Below are 12,790 nucleotides of genomic sequence, written 5' to 3' on the forward strand. Positions count from 1 at the left end.
TAATTGTCTATTTTTAAACACAGACGTAATGTTACTATTCACACAATTATAACGAAGTGTCTTCTAGAAATATTGTACGCTGAATGAATCATGCCGTATCTAGTGTTAACGCATCACGAAAAAGTTTTTATCCAACGACTAAAGATATTCCTTCATGTCAACTCAAAGATAATTTTTATTATCACCTTTTATATCGTTAAGGGTACATTTATCTCAATTTATTGATACTTGTTGTCACCCGCGACTCCGTCTGCGCGGAAATAAAAAAAACTTAAGTAGCAGTCAATGTGTTCCTTCCGGATTATGATCTACGTCTATGCCAAATTTTTGTAGAGATCCGATGAGTTGTTCTGCTCATACCTGCTAACAAACATCCATACATTTATAAATCCAAACATCGCATTTATAATATTAGTAAGATTATTTACTTTTTCCGATAATAGTTGGGACTACTCATGCAAGTATGATGTTAAAAAATATTTTAAAATTGCTTCGGTTGAATTCAAACTAAGAACTAAGAGCTGATACATCAAAACTTTATTCTAGTCTACTGGTCTTCATTCTATTTATGTTATAATAATAGTAGTAGCGTATATTAAAGTTGTTTAAAGATAAGAAACTCTCGAAACGTCTCTTCATAATGATAGATCCAAGGAAAAGTACAATAGCGCACGTCTGAACCACTTAAGAGCTGATCGTGACCAATAAAATTCGAAGAATTTCTCTAAAGTATACGTAGTTTATTGATTTTAAATCAAATTTTTTTAATGTTGTTCCGGAGAAAAATCTTAACAGTATAAATCATTTGCGTCTTATTATAATGTTTAGAATACAAGAGACAAGCCGTAAAAGCTATAATGGAACATTTACACATAAATATATACAATCACACACTAGTAGTCGCCCGTGACTTCGTCAGCACAGAATTAAAAGAAAAAAGCCTATGAATTAAATATCATTTATTTTATCCAAACTAGTCGAGCAATACAACTACACTTAAAATATTAATAGCATTATATTTGTGGCTATTTGAATCTTCATAATACACAAGTTGAGCATAAAAATAACTATTTGACAGGCCTAGAGAGAGGCTTGACTTTCTTGACATCGCGCTCGAGCGAATCCAAGCCGAGTGAGTTGCGACATAAAAAGACAAGTGGAGTCAAGAGACACTACTGAGCTATATTGCTCTTTTCTCCTCGCATAAAATACCGGAATATTACTTGTTACTAAGTTTTAACTTAGTGTATGAAACCACTTTTGTAGTAAATACTCACTGGGGCATATTTTTATGTTTGATGTTATTCATTGTTATCACACATTTTTTTTAGTGCAAAATATACTTGAACAGTATTTTTTATTGATACGATCCGTTTTAATCATAAAATGGATATAAACATTTAAGAAAATTCAATGTTCGTAAGTTTATAAATATTAAAATTTTATACACAAGACTTGAAGTGGAAATAATTCCGTGTATCGTCAGATCAGTGTGCGTGCCAGAGGAGTATAGTTCTGAGTATGAGAAAAGGTTAGGAAAGGGAGGTGGATAAGTAGCTTATGTCTTCTTACCTTTATGGAGATAGCAAATAACAAACAACCATATGAACTTTCCATTTATAAAATTAAACTGATATATAAACACGGCTAAACACTCACGTATATTCGTCCGGTGGCGGCACCGACGAATCGTCAGTAAGCGACGGGCCGCGTCCGCGAAATAATACCAGTACCACTCATCCTGATGAAGGGCTCCCGATGGGCTCGAAACTAGTCGGTGCCGCAACCGGACGAATATACGTGATTGTTTAGCCGTGTTTATATATCAGTTTAGTATAATGTCTCACGAAAGTTTGAATAATTTAATTTATATTATTAGTAAAATAATTAACAAGTAAGATTTCAACAAGGTTTTATACGCGTCATATTATCCACGGCTAATTATGAATTCCTTACATACTTTATTAGCTCAAGTAGAATTAACTGAAACTAAACTAGATTTTAATTAAGAGCTCCCCACGATTCATTCCGACGATAAAAACTAGATTGTAACGCTTTTGAAGCAAGAAACGTCAGGCAAAATTAAATTGGGATTAATCAAGTTTTTATAATGTTAACTGACATGGAAAACTGCGCTTTATATTTTATAATGATTTTATATTTTAAAACTATATAGTGCTAATTATTTGAGAGAGCGTCGGTGACTCAGAGTTTATGCACTTGACATGTAATCTGCAGGTCCTGGGTTCGTATCCTGCCATGTACCAATGTTTTTTTCGGTTTTCGATTTACATATGTACATTTATCCAACGTTCTTAAGGTGAAGGAAAACATCGTGATGCGACCTGCATATATCTGAGAAGAAATTCAAAAGATATGTGTGAAGTCAACCGACCCGCAATTGTCCAGCTTAGTTGTCTATGGACTAGTCACTCCTAACTTTGTATAGGCTCCAAGCCCCTTAGTGGGGACGTATAGTGAGCTGATGATGACTAAAGCTAATGATGACATTGAGATTTGGTGTACAGTTTAGCATAAAATAATCCTCATAAATAGTTATCAAAGACCTACCCCTAATATATTCTACGACAGTTTTTTTCACGGTTTATACTACATATAAGCCATTTGTATGTTTCTGAGACTTAAATCACTGTTTAAAATTTTAAACGGAGATATTGGTCTCAGAAACCCAAAGTTAAACCTTCCTTCTATCAAATTAAGGCTAAAATAAGACAAATGAAAACTTTTTACACATAAAAAACCTTTTATTCATTTTTTTTCACTAACTTTCTTGTCTATAATTCTAGTTGTAGACAATGAAATGAGATTTAACCGACCACAGACATAAATACGTCTCAGTGAGATAATAAACTTTATCTTTATAGCCACTAGCTTCTGTACTCAATAATAACGTAAGAACAACACATTCACTATAAACATAATAATGGTATTTAGCTACGTCTGTTTGTTTCAATGTGATCATACTAATATTATAAATGCGAATGTTTAGATGGATGGATGTTTGAATGTATCTCCAGACCGGTCCAACGGCACAGATGTAGAACAAAGTTTAGAAAAACATATAGCTTAAAAATTATGTCTTTTTTAATTCCACACGGATGGAGTTGCAGGCGACAGCTAGTAATCTCATAACTAAAAATATTTTTTTACTATATCAATCGATAGATGGAGTTGTTAAAGAGGTTTAAAAGTACAGTCGTTTTGTTTCGGGGTATTCAATTTTCAAAAAAAATTGCCTTGTGCACTGTACAGTTAAAGAACTTAATTCACTTAGGATTAATATCGTACAGCAAAATATAGCCATAAGAGCAGATTCATATTATATATAATATGCTACTTTGACAAGTTTTGTACCTAATGTTAATGTGAGCGTTAAATAATATATCATCGAAATGGGTAGGAAATAAAAATTCTCGACTGTGAATATATTTCTTACGATTTTGTGACAAATTGAAATTGCTATTAAATAAAAATATAACATGATTGCAAAAAATTTCAAAAAAATTACTAAGTACTTTGTGATATCCATGCCAAGCCAGTTGGGTTTCTAGTTTCACAGAATCAGTTGATAACAGCGTTGTAAATATTTACGTTGTTGTTTATGGATCGTATAACATAACTCCACTTGGCTGCGTTATGTTCCTTCAGTCAATAAAGTGGTATTACTAAAACAGTCTATTAAATAATAAACTTTATGGAATTTATCACTATTTTGTGCCTGCGACGTCATTCCATAAATATGTTGGTTTTAATTAATTTATATTTCTTCTTTTAAATTCTACAAGTTTCCGTTATAGATAAAAAATAAAGTTATAATTACTTATCATCATTCCGATTTTTTTTATAAGAGGAAGCAAGCAGTGGAACATGGATGGTGATCATTGACACCATGGACATCCGGAACACCAGAGGAAATGCAGTGCCAGACCTCGAGAAAGAGGTACCTTCGCTTCTTGGAGGAAACTAAGTCGTGAATTACAAAAGCCAAAATAGGAGGTTTATCATTAGTAGCAAAATTGATAATGGCGTGATAACGTTTACGATATATGATTTCAATTTAATTTAAGAATTTTATGAACTCGTGAAAAATAAAATCACAATCAAAAGTGGTGTTTTTTATTAAACTTTAAACAACAAAGCTATTAATGAATCACATAAGTGGGTTTCTGTTCGGAAAGAGAATCTAAATGTTAATCCTGCAAAGAGCAATTCAGTCGTCTCCACGTAATTACAATCGGCGAGCAAGCACTATTCGCTGCGTCCAATTTAATTCCTTATTCTTGTCTTCCTTCGTCTGGTTTCCGAATGACTGATTCTTCAATTAAGAGGCAGCGAATAAAAATGTTACGAGTATTTATGTTTGAAACAAGAAGTATATTCTGTATTTTATCCGACTTGCCTTAAGAGAGTTTTTCGCACATGTGTAATGTTTTTTGTGAAAGCCTTAAAGCCGTCTTCTCGCCTTGTTGTCGAATCTCAAATGCTAACTGTCCCAGCTTACTCATAAATATTATTTTATCTCTTTATCATCTTGCAATTTATTTAATTTTATATATACATAATTAACTATCTAGAGTTTGTAATCGTCATCAGCTTTAAACGTATTTTACCAATTCCAATAGTGCATGAGTATTTATTTATGTAAGCTTAACATGTTCTTTGCCAATTATTTACGTATTTCCTTTCCATCTAGATATAGATCCGTTGCGCTGCACCGAGTGAGCGAATCGCGGAAGGCCCCAGATGTGACAGTTAGCCGCTCCAGCGCATTTTACGCTACTTGCATTTCTTATCTACACGTTATACGAGCCTTAATAGAAAAGGATCTTTGAAATTCATTTAAGTTAAAGCAAATTTTAACTGATAATACTTTTGCGTTTTAAAGTTATAGTATAGAGAGATATCTATGTATATCTTCTATGGAAATAAAAAACTTTTGTAGCAGACTTTAAAAACCGATTTTATACGTTTTGGTTTGTCAATATGGTAATTTAATTTTACGTCAGATTTTTTATAGCTTAGTTATTTAAAACGCAATTATTATTTTAGGAGCAGCGAATCCATAAATATTAAAACTATACCCAATTCCAGTAGTATAATATATTACATTACTAAAATTACCTAAAATCCTCATTTTCTCTATTCTTAACGCATACAGTTACACAAAAACTCAAATATAGCCTTCAAGCAATTTTCCATGAACAGTGGAATATGAGAAGAAATACACATCAAAATTATCGCCAATACAAATAGCGAATAGAAGGGGAATCATTAATCAATTCGCCTTTTTGTTATTGTTGTTCGTCTTTCGTCTCCCCTCGAAGGCGCCACAGATAACATTTGCGACGTGACGAAATGATTTATTATATCATTCGAGATACATACTAATGGAGACAGCATAAGTTAAAGGATTATAAGTATCTACTTATGTCTTTACTAGCTGTCGCCCGCGACTCCCTCCGCGCGGAATAAAATTACCTTAATTAGTGTATACCTATGTGTTCTTCCAGACTGTGTTCTACATCGATGAAAAATTTCAGTGGGATCCATGCAATTTTTCTGGATATACCATCAAACAAACATTCATCTAAAAATTCGCATCACTTTAAAATTGTAGAGTCTGTTTTTAATATAGAAGTAAAACAATATAACTGAAAAGATCCAGCAATATTTTTTATCTATCCAATTGAAGTTGATGGGAATAACTAGTGAGAAATAAAATCTTCAAATTGTTGATGAAATGGAATCCATTTTCTGTTATTCATTTATCATCCAACCTTATCGTTTAAGATAAGTAATATGGGGAGTGTTCTGAATAAATTATGGCACCATCGTAATATATGAACATTGATGAATATAAAGTCCATAGCACACTGAGCGCTAGGGCGATACTATTGCTATAAAATTCTAACCAATAGTGACATAAAACGTAAATAAATTTTAATGTAGTGTAAACAAGCTTGGAATAAAAAAAGACTTAATTAGAATGTGTCTAGTGTATGTGTTCTTCCAGACTATGTTCTACATCTCCGTTTGGTTGTTGTGGAGATACCTTATTACAAACTTTTAGATATCCTTACTCAGAATCCTTTGACGCAAATGACGCGCTTTAATTACAAAGTCAAGTGTCAGAATGATTAGTGAGGGGACATAAACGTCGACATTTTAGTAAGGCTAGTGTTGTGCCAGTAGAGTGACACTGTGTCGGATTTTCTTCCTAACATAACATACCTCCAAACATTCTCATTAATAAGTAAGATGAAGTTTTTAGCGTTGGAAAATTCGACGTTATAAAGATAAATATGACATGTATGTCCAAAGATTTAAAAATATATTATTGGCGTGCAAAACATTGTGTCACTTTGAAACTCGTGTGTTTTTGATAAAAACGACATAAATTTCAGTGAAAACGACAAACGCGACGTCAGATACGGTACGAATATATCCGGTGTTTACGCGACCGTTTACATTCACATCTATATCTTAGAGGTGAATTCCAAATAAATATGAACGTAAAAATTTTATAATAAAAAAAATCAAATAGCAATCCTTACCTTATTAAATACGAATGTGTTGCTGTATGGGTGGATGGATGTTTGTTTGAAGGTATCTCCAGAACGACTCAACGGATATCGATGAAATTTAGCATGATAGAGCATAGTCTGGAAGAACCCATAGGCTTTTAATTAATTTTTTTTTCATTCGCGGTCGACTGTATTAGATTCGAAAGTGTTGATGTATGGATGGTTGGATGTTTGTAAGGGTTAAAACGGTTAAACGGTTTCGGTTAAATTTAGCATACACATATTTTGTGAGGACATATTTCTTGGTAAGAATTTCGTTTAGAAAACGTATTTATGATTTGTATTTTACCATGCAAACAATGCAAAGACGCAGGTGTGACAATTAACTGCTCGAATGGCTCCCTTTCTACGCTTACACTTCTGAGCATTCCATTTCTTTATTCAAAGTGCATCTTGAAGAACAATTACAAATGCGCGGTACGAGAGAAATCTGCAGCACAGATTTTAAGCTTGATTTAAAATAAAATATAAAACCTTTTTGACAGAATTTAAAATTATTATTTTTTCCCCTAGTTAAATGAGCATAAAGCCAGGTTTACATTATGCCAGTACAGTAGGAAAGTAGCGTAGACCTGGCATGGACTAACGCATTTTTGTGTGCTATTGTCTTATACTGACATCATACAAACCGGACATAATGTATTTAGTAGTATGTTTTTTAACTATTGATTTTGAACAGTAATCATTATAATTATATCGCTGTTCACATACCACTCTACGTGGAGTCGATGTATTAGTCTTCCAGTCTCCCTTCCGTCATTTTATTTTATTCCTATTGTACGTTGTAGTATTTCAATCAAAAAAATTAGAATGCAAACCCCATGTATAAACCCTTGTCTTATACTCGCGAAGATATTTTGTAAGGCGTATTAGAAGAAATAAAATAGTATAAAAACATCGATATCACCCCTCATATTATGACAAAGAGAACGTGCATCATTAATCAATTTCATTTGTTATTGTATGGCTTCCCCTAAAGGCGCCAATATTAACACGTCCATGGCTCCTTTGAGTATAGTAGTAACACTAAAAGGTTTTTTTTTCGAGAGAGCCTATATATTGTTAGTAAGAAAATCCGAAAGTGTGCCAGTGTATTGACGCAACACTAGCCTTACTAAAAAGTCGACGTTTATGTCCCCTCACTATTCATTCTGATACTTGACTTTGTAACGAAAGCACATCATTCGCGCGCAAATGATTCTAACTAATTGTGTGTAAAATATGTATTTATATTTGAACAACATTTTTATTGGTTGTCTTGATTTGTAATAAATGGTAAAAATTCAAATTATGTCGACATTTCTAGAAAGTGCATGCCGATAAACTTTTTAAATGTTTTGTTCTCCACGAAAAATGTCATAATAAAATACGCTATAAAATTCACAAGCCATTAGAGTCTGTACAACTGCAATTTGAGTTGGAAAAATAATATTAAATTCTCTTAGTTTCACTTCTTTTTGATGGAAAGTGAGTTCTTTGCAATATTTTTAATAACAGCTATAAAGCTTTCCAGGAGTAAATATGAAAGATGTAATTTTTAGCTTATGTAACAATTTTAAGATTGTTTTAGCACAGTTCTTAGAAAATTTCATAGAGTATATATAATATATTAATAAGGCTAATCAAATTGTTTAAATTTTTGTAAGACATTATAAACTATTAATTAAAAACTGTTAACTCACGTCTAAATTCTGATGATGATACCGATTGGCTTCGAACACATCGGGGGTCCTTCTTCAGCGCGAATGATACTATGGCAGTATTTGCCTTGAAGACGGGCACCAGAGTTTAGAGATGAGTGTTAGCTGTTTTATTTTTTTTTAAATGGTTAACTTAAAATAAAAAATATTTAAGTAACTCATTACTAAGTTACATTCAGGTACAAAATATAATATGTGAAGCGAATCAATGTATCAAGGAATATTTTACTAGAAAACTATTTTTACTATTTGGAATAGTTTTTATTTGTACTTTTTTACCGTTAACGAAAATGAAAGAAAAAAAAAACAAATATAAAATCCATTCGTAGTAATGAAAAGTGTAAACAATTAACAATTATTATGTAAACAAATCTAATTTGTAAGACTGATTACTTTAATAGTAAGCAGATTTCGCATCTTTATAAAATAGTCGTATAATAGCTTGAAAAAGAAGCCTTATACTAAGAAATAAATGGAATAAGAATAGTAATTGCACGCTGATTGTAATTACTTGGAAACGAGAGAACTGATCTCCACAGAAATAACAATTAAGATGCTAGTTTCAGTTCGCTCCACACTTATTGAGTTTTGCGGTTGCAATTTTGTTCTTATTAAATAAAGAATCCAGTATAATCAGCTGCATTGCGATGACCACATAAATAGGATAATAAGAGGAAAAGTTTATTTAAAAAAAAAAAAAAAGTACTGTTTTCAAAATAAAATAATTAAAAGTATTTTTGTCACATTTTGTCAAACCTTACTTGTGAATACAATTTTAAACAATGTTATTTGTTATAAATTATACTAGGCATATGAAATAAGTGAATAGGCATTTAGTAGCGCGTACCATCTTTCGAACACTTTATCACTTACCATCTGGTGGAATGGTGGTCAAGCGCTAACTTATCTTACTAATTCTTACTTTCTTACTAATATTATAAATGCGAATGTTTAGATACATGGATGGATGTATTTTTAAAGATATCTCCGAAACGGCTCAACAGATCTTGATAAAATTTGGCACAGTGTAGAACATAGCCTATAAGAAAAAATAGGATGCTTATTGAATTTTTTTTAATTCCGCGCGAACGGAGCGGGCGACAACTAGTTTAATATAAACTATATATTATTCAGTGAATCTATGTAGCGGACATACGTTGATTTTAACCTAACAGTCGTGTATATTTAAAGTTACATATATACTGTTAACACTGTTATGTCAAGATCTGTTGATGAATTGGTTGTCAATACAAACGAAAAGGTGATGTCTTTGTGATTGATTGATATCGACGTTTCTTCTATTGTTAGTTTCGCGATCATTTCGTGATTCAGAAATGAAAGGGGAAACGAACTAATCAAAATATGAAAAGCATTCCTCGGTACAAACGCATCTTTCAAAACAAATATCATAAATCATATCCGACTTTGCTTATACTTTTCGCAGTTCTGACGTTAATTTACGCTTTGTTGAGCTGAAGTGATTTATAGTCTATTTGCTAATTTCTTATATCGCCTTTGAGTTTCGTGGAATCGCGATCTGATGTTTGTGAAAGTAAACTTTAAATAGAGTCTTTGGCATTGGACATGGCATTACATGAGTGACATATGAGGTGTTGACTTCCTTGGGTCTCAATATTAAAACAAGACGTTACTTTTTTTTTGTTAAAATTAAATTGCATTAAAATTTATGTCTACTTCAAAATGAAATATTGATTATTGTCGTCTTTTGAAACTACACTTATTTGACCAAATCATCTTCATGAATATAAAATATATAATGTCTAACTTCTCCTAAAACCTTCTTTGTTCGCAATGTTTATTGACACGCGCCCTTTTTAGTATTCGTAAAGCGACAAAGTGATGTATAGCAACACTTTGAACGGTATTGACAAAACGGATTGATAGAGTCAACATTTTTCTTTCACCTTTAGTGAAATGTTACCATCAAATTGTAAATTTCCTAAATATATCTCTATAATAACTAGACTTATATAAACTTAACTTAGTCTAAAATATGACATGTAAATTCTCGACACGTGAATAATAATTAACTAACCAACTAATTGTAAAGTAATATTGCGTTGATCCGAAGAAAAAATAGCGTAGCGCTTAAGTATTGGGGGAAATATAGCAGATTCGCAATGTCTTTCAATTGCAGTCACAATTTACCAACGTATAGTACGTTGTTATAAAGATTATAAAATATTAAATCTTAATTGGTCGGGACATGTGTATAAAAATATCACAACACTATTTTATCGTAATCCAGTAAAGTTGTGTTATATTTAATTGTAAGAATTCTTTTAAAAATTAAAGCGACTGGAAGTGACTTCAAACTTTCTCGATTATTTTATACTCAGATTGTTGTATTCTTACTTTGAAATGTAAATTCAACAAAGAAACTTCCTTGATAATGTCTTTTATATGATACCCGTCTTATTTAAAATACAGAATTTTAAACAATGAATTTATTCATTGTTTTGTTGCCTTTATTTCGTCTAAATTTTTTAATGTTTATTTTCTGATTGGTTCATATCTTTGTTGTCTTAAATCTTCATAATATTTTCTACAAACGAAAACTATTGTAAAAAAATGTTGTGAAATTTTTTCGACACATATTTTACGCTACCAAGGATTCGAAACTATGAAAACCATCATTGTTCACGTAGAGTTGGCGCATCAGGCTTTAGTCCTCTAGATTAATAGAAAATAAAACAGGCCTTCTCCATAAAAAATAAAAAACTTTAATTTTCTAAACCTGTGGAAAAACCGCTTTGAAAAGTTTAATACGCAGTTTACTAATAAACATCACGGTGAGTTCAATCACTCTTTAAATATTATTTTTAGAAGTGATTCTTAAAAGCTTTTATATATCAGCCGTCCATACATCATAACAGTAATACTGGCGTTGAGGCGCCAAAGTTATTATGAACAATTTGCCTAACAATTTAATAACATCATAACAAATGTAATCGTAAAACTTTATGTTTCTGAATATGCAAAGTGTAACCAACTTTAACACTTCTGTTTCGGCGTTCGTAATGTTTATTGTAAACTATAGCTGTCGCCCGCGACTCCGTCAGCGTGGATATATAAAAAATCTTAACTAGTGTAGCTAATGTTTACTTTCAGACTATGTTCTATACGTATGCCAAATTTAATCGAGATCCGTTTAGCCGTTCTAGAGATATCTTCAAACACCCATCCATCCATCCACATCACATCCATCTATACATTCTCAATTTATTTCATAAATTTCGTTTCACAATTCAAGGCATAAATTCGAAAAAAAAAGTATCCTATGTCTGTCTCCTGGCTCTAAGCTACCTCCTCACCAATTTTCAGCCATATCGGTAAAGCCGTTCTTGAGTTATAAATAGTGTAACTAGCACGACTTTCTTTTATATATATAGATATCGCTTTTACTTACTTCTATATGACGATGTTATAAATCTATGCATAATAATAAAATTCTAGTAAATGTTTGTCTGTCTGTATGTCTGTCCGCAACGCCTTGTTTTCCCGGGTAATTAACAGACCGTCTCAACCAATTTTAAATAGTACATTACAACTTAGCCTTTTTGTATACTAAACTACATCGCTGTGACGTCATCGAACTCATGTTATTGCAGACGAGTTGTCACGCAGTGACGACAAACAATACAAACTATGCTAGTAACATTCATCCCTTTGTAACAAAATCTTATTCAGAGACACAGACCCTATCGAAACATGTTCCGCATATGGCGGAGTACATTGGTTCCCATTTCGATGTGTAGTTATTAGAGACTAGTTTCGTATTCAAATGGGAATATAGTAAGCGAGCTGAGAATAGCCTGGATACGGAAATTGGAAATCTAAGAACATATTTCCATTGTCCTTTTGTGTCCAGTGTTATTGCGTAGTTACAATGAATACGTAATAAGGCATGTATACTGGATGACGATTAATCTGCTATTACAGTATATTGATGTACTATTGATGGGAATTAGATGTATTACGTAAACAATTTTTAAGGAATCTCTTAGTTTATTTGGGTACGTGTGTCAATAATTAAAAAATAATGTATCCTATCTTTTCTAATTTTATAAAGAGATAATATTTGGCTGTTTATTTAGATTTAAAACCGTTGCCAACCAGTACAATGAATGGAAGGATGTTTGTTTGTTAGAAGGTATCTCCAAAACGGCTCTACGGATAATGAAGAAATTTGGCACAGATGTAGAATACAGTCTGGAGAAATATATATGCTACTTAATAAGTTTTGTTCTAACTCTGTGCGGACGGATTCGCGGGCAGTAGCTAGTTTTAAAATAAAACAAAATAATTTCGCCGCGCAATAGGAACTAAACGAGAAGCCCAAAAACAGTCCCGTGGAAAATCAAAGTAATTACAGCAGCAGTTCAATGACCTTCTAAATCGGGTTTCCTTTACAATTAGATAAAAGGTCAACATTTTCATCTTAGTGAAAGTAAAATCGATTTT

Source organism: Papilio xuthus, unplaced genomic scaffold (assembly GCF_000836235.2).
Source record: "Papilio xuthus unplaced genomic scaffold, Pxut_1.1 DF827570.1, whole genome shotgun sequence".
In the NCBI taxonomy this organism is placed as follows: Eukaryota; Metazoa; Arthropoda; class Insecta; order Lepidoptera; family Papilionidae; genus Papilio; species Papilio xuthus.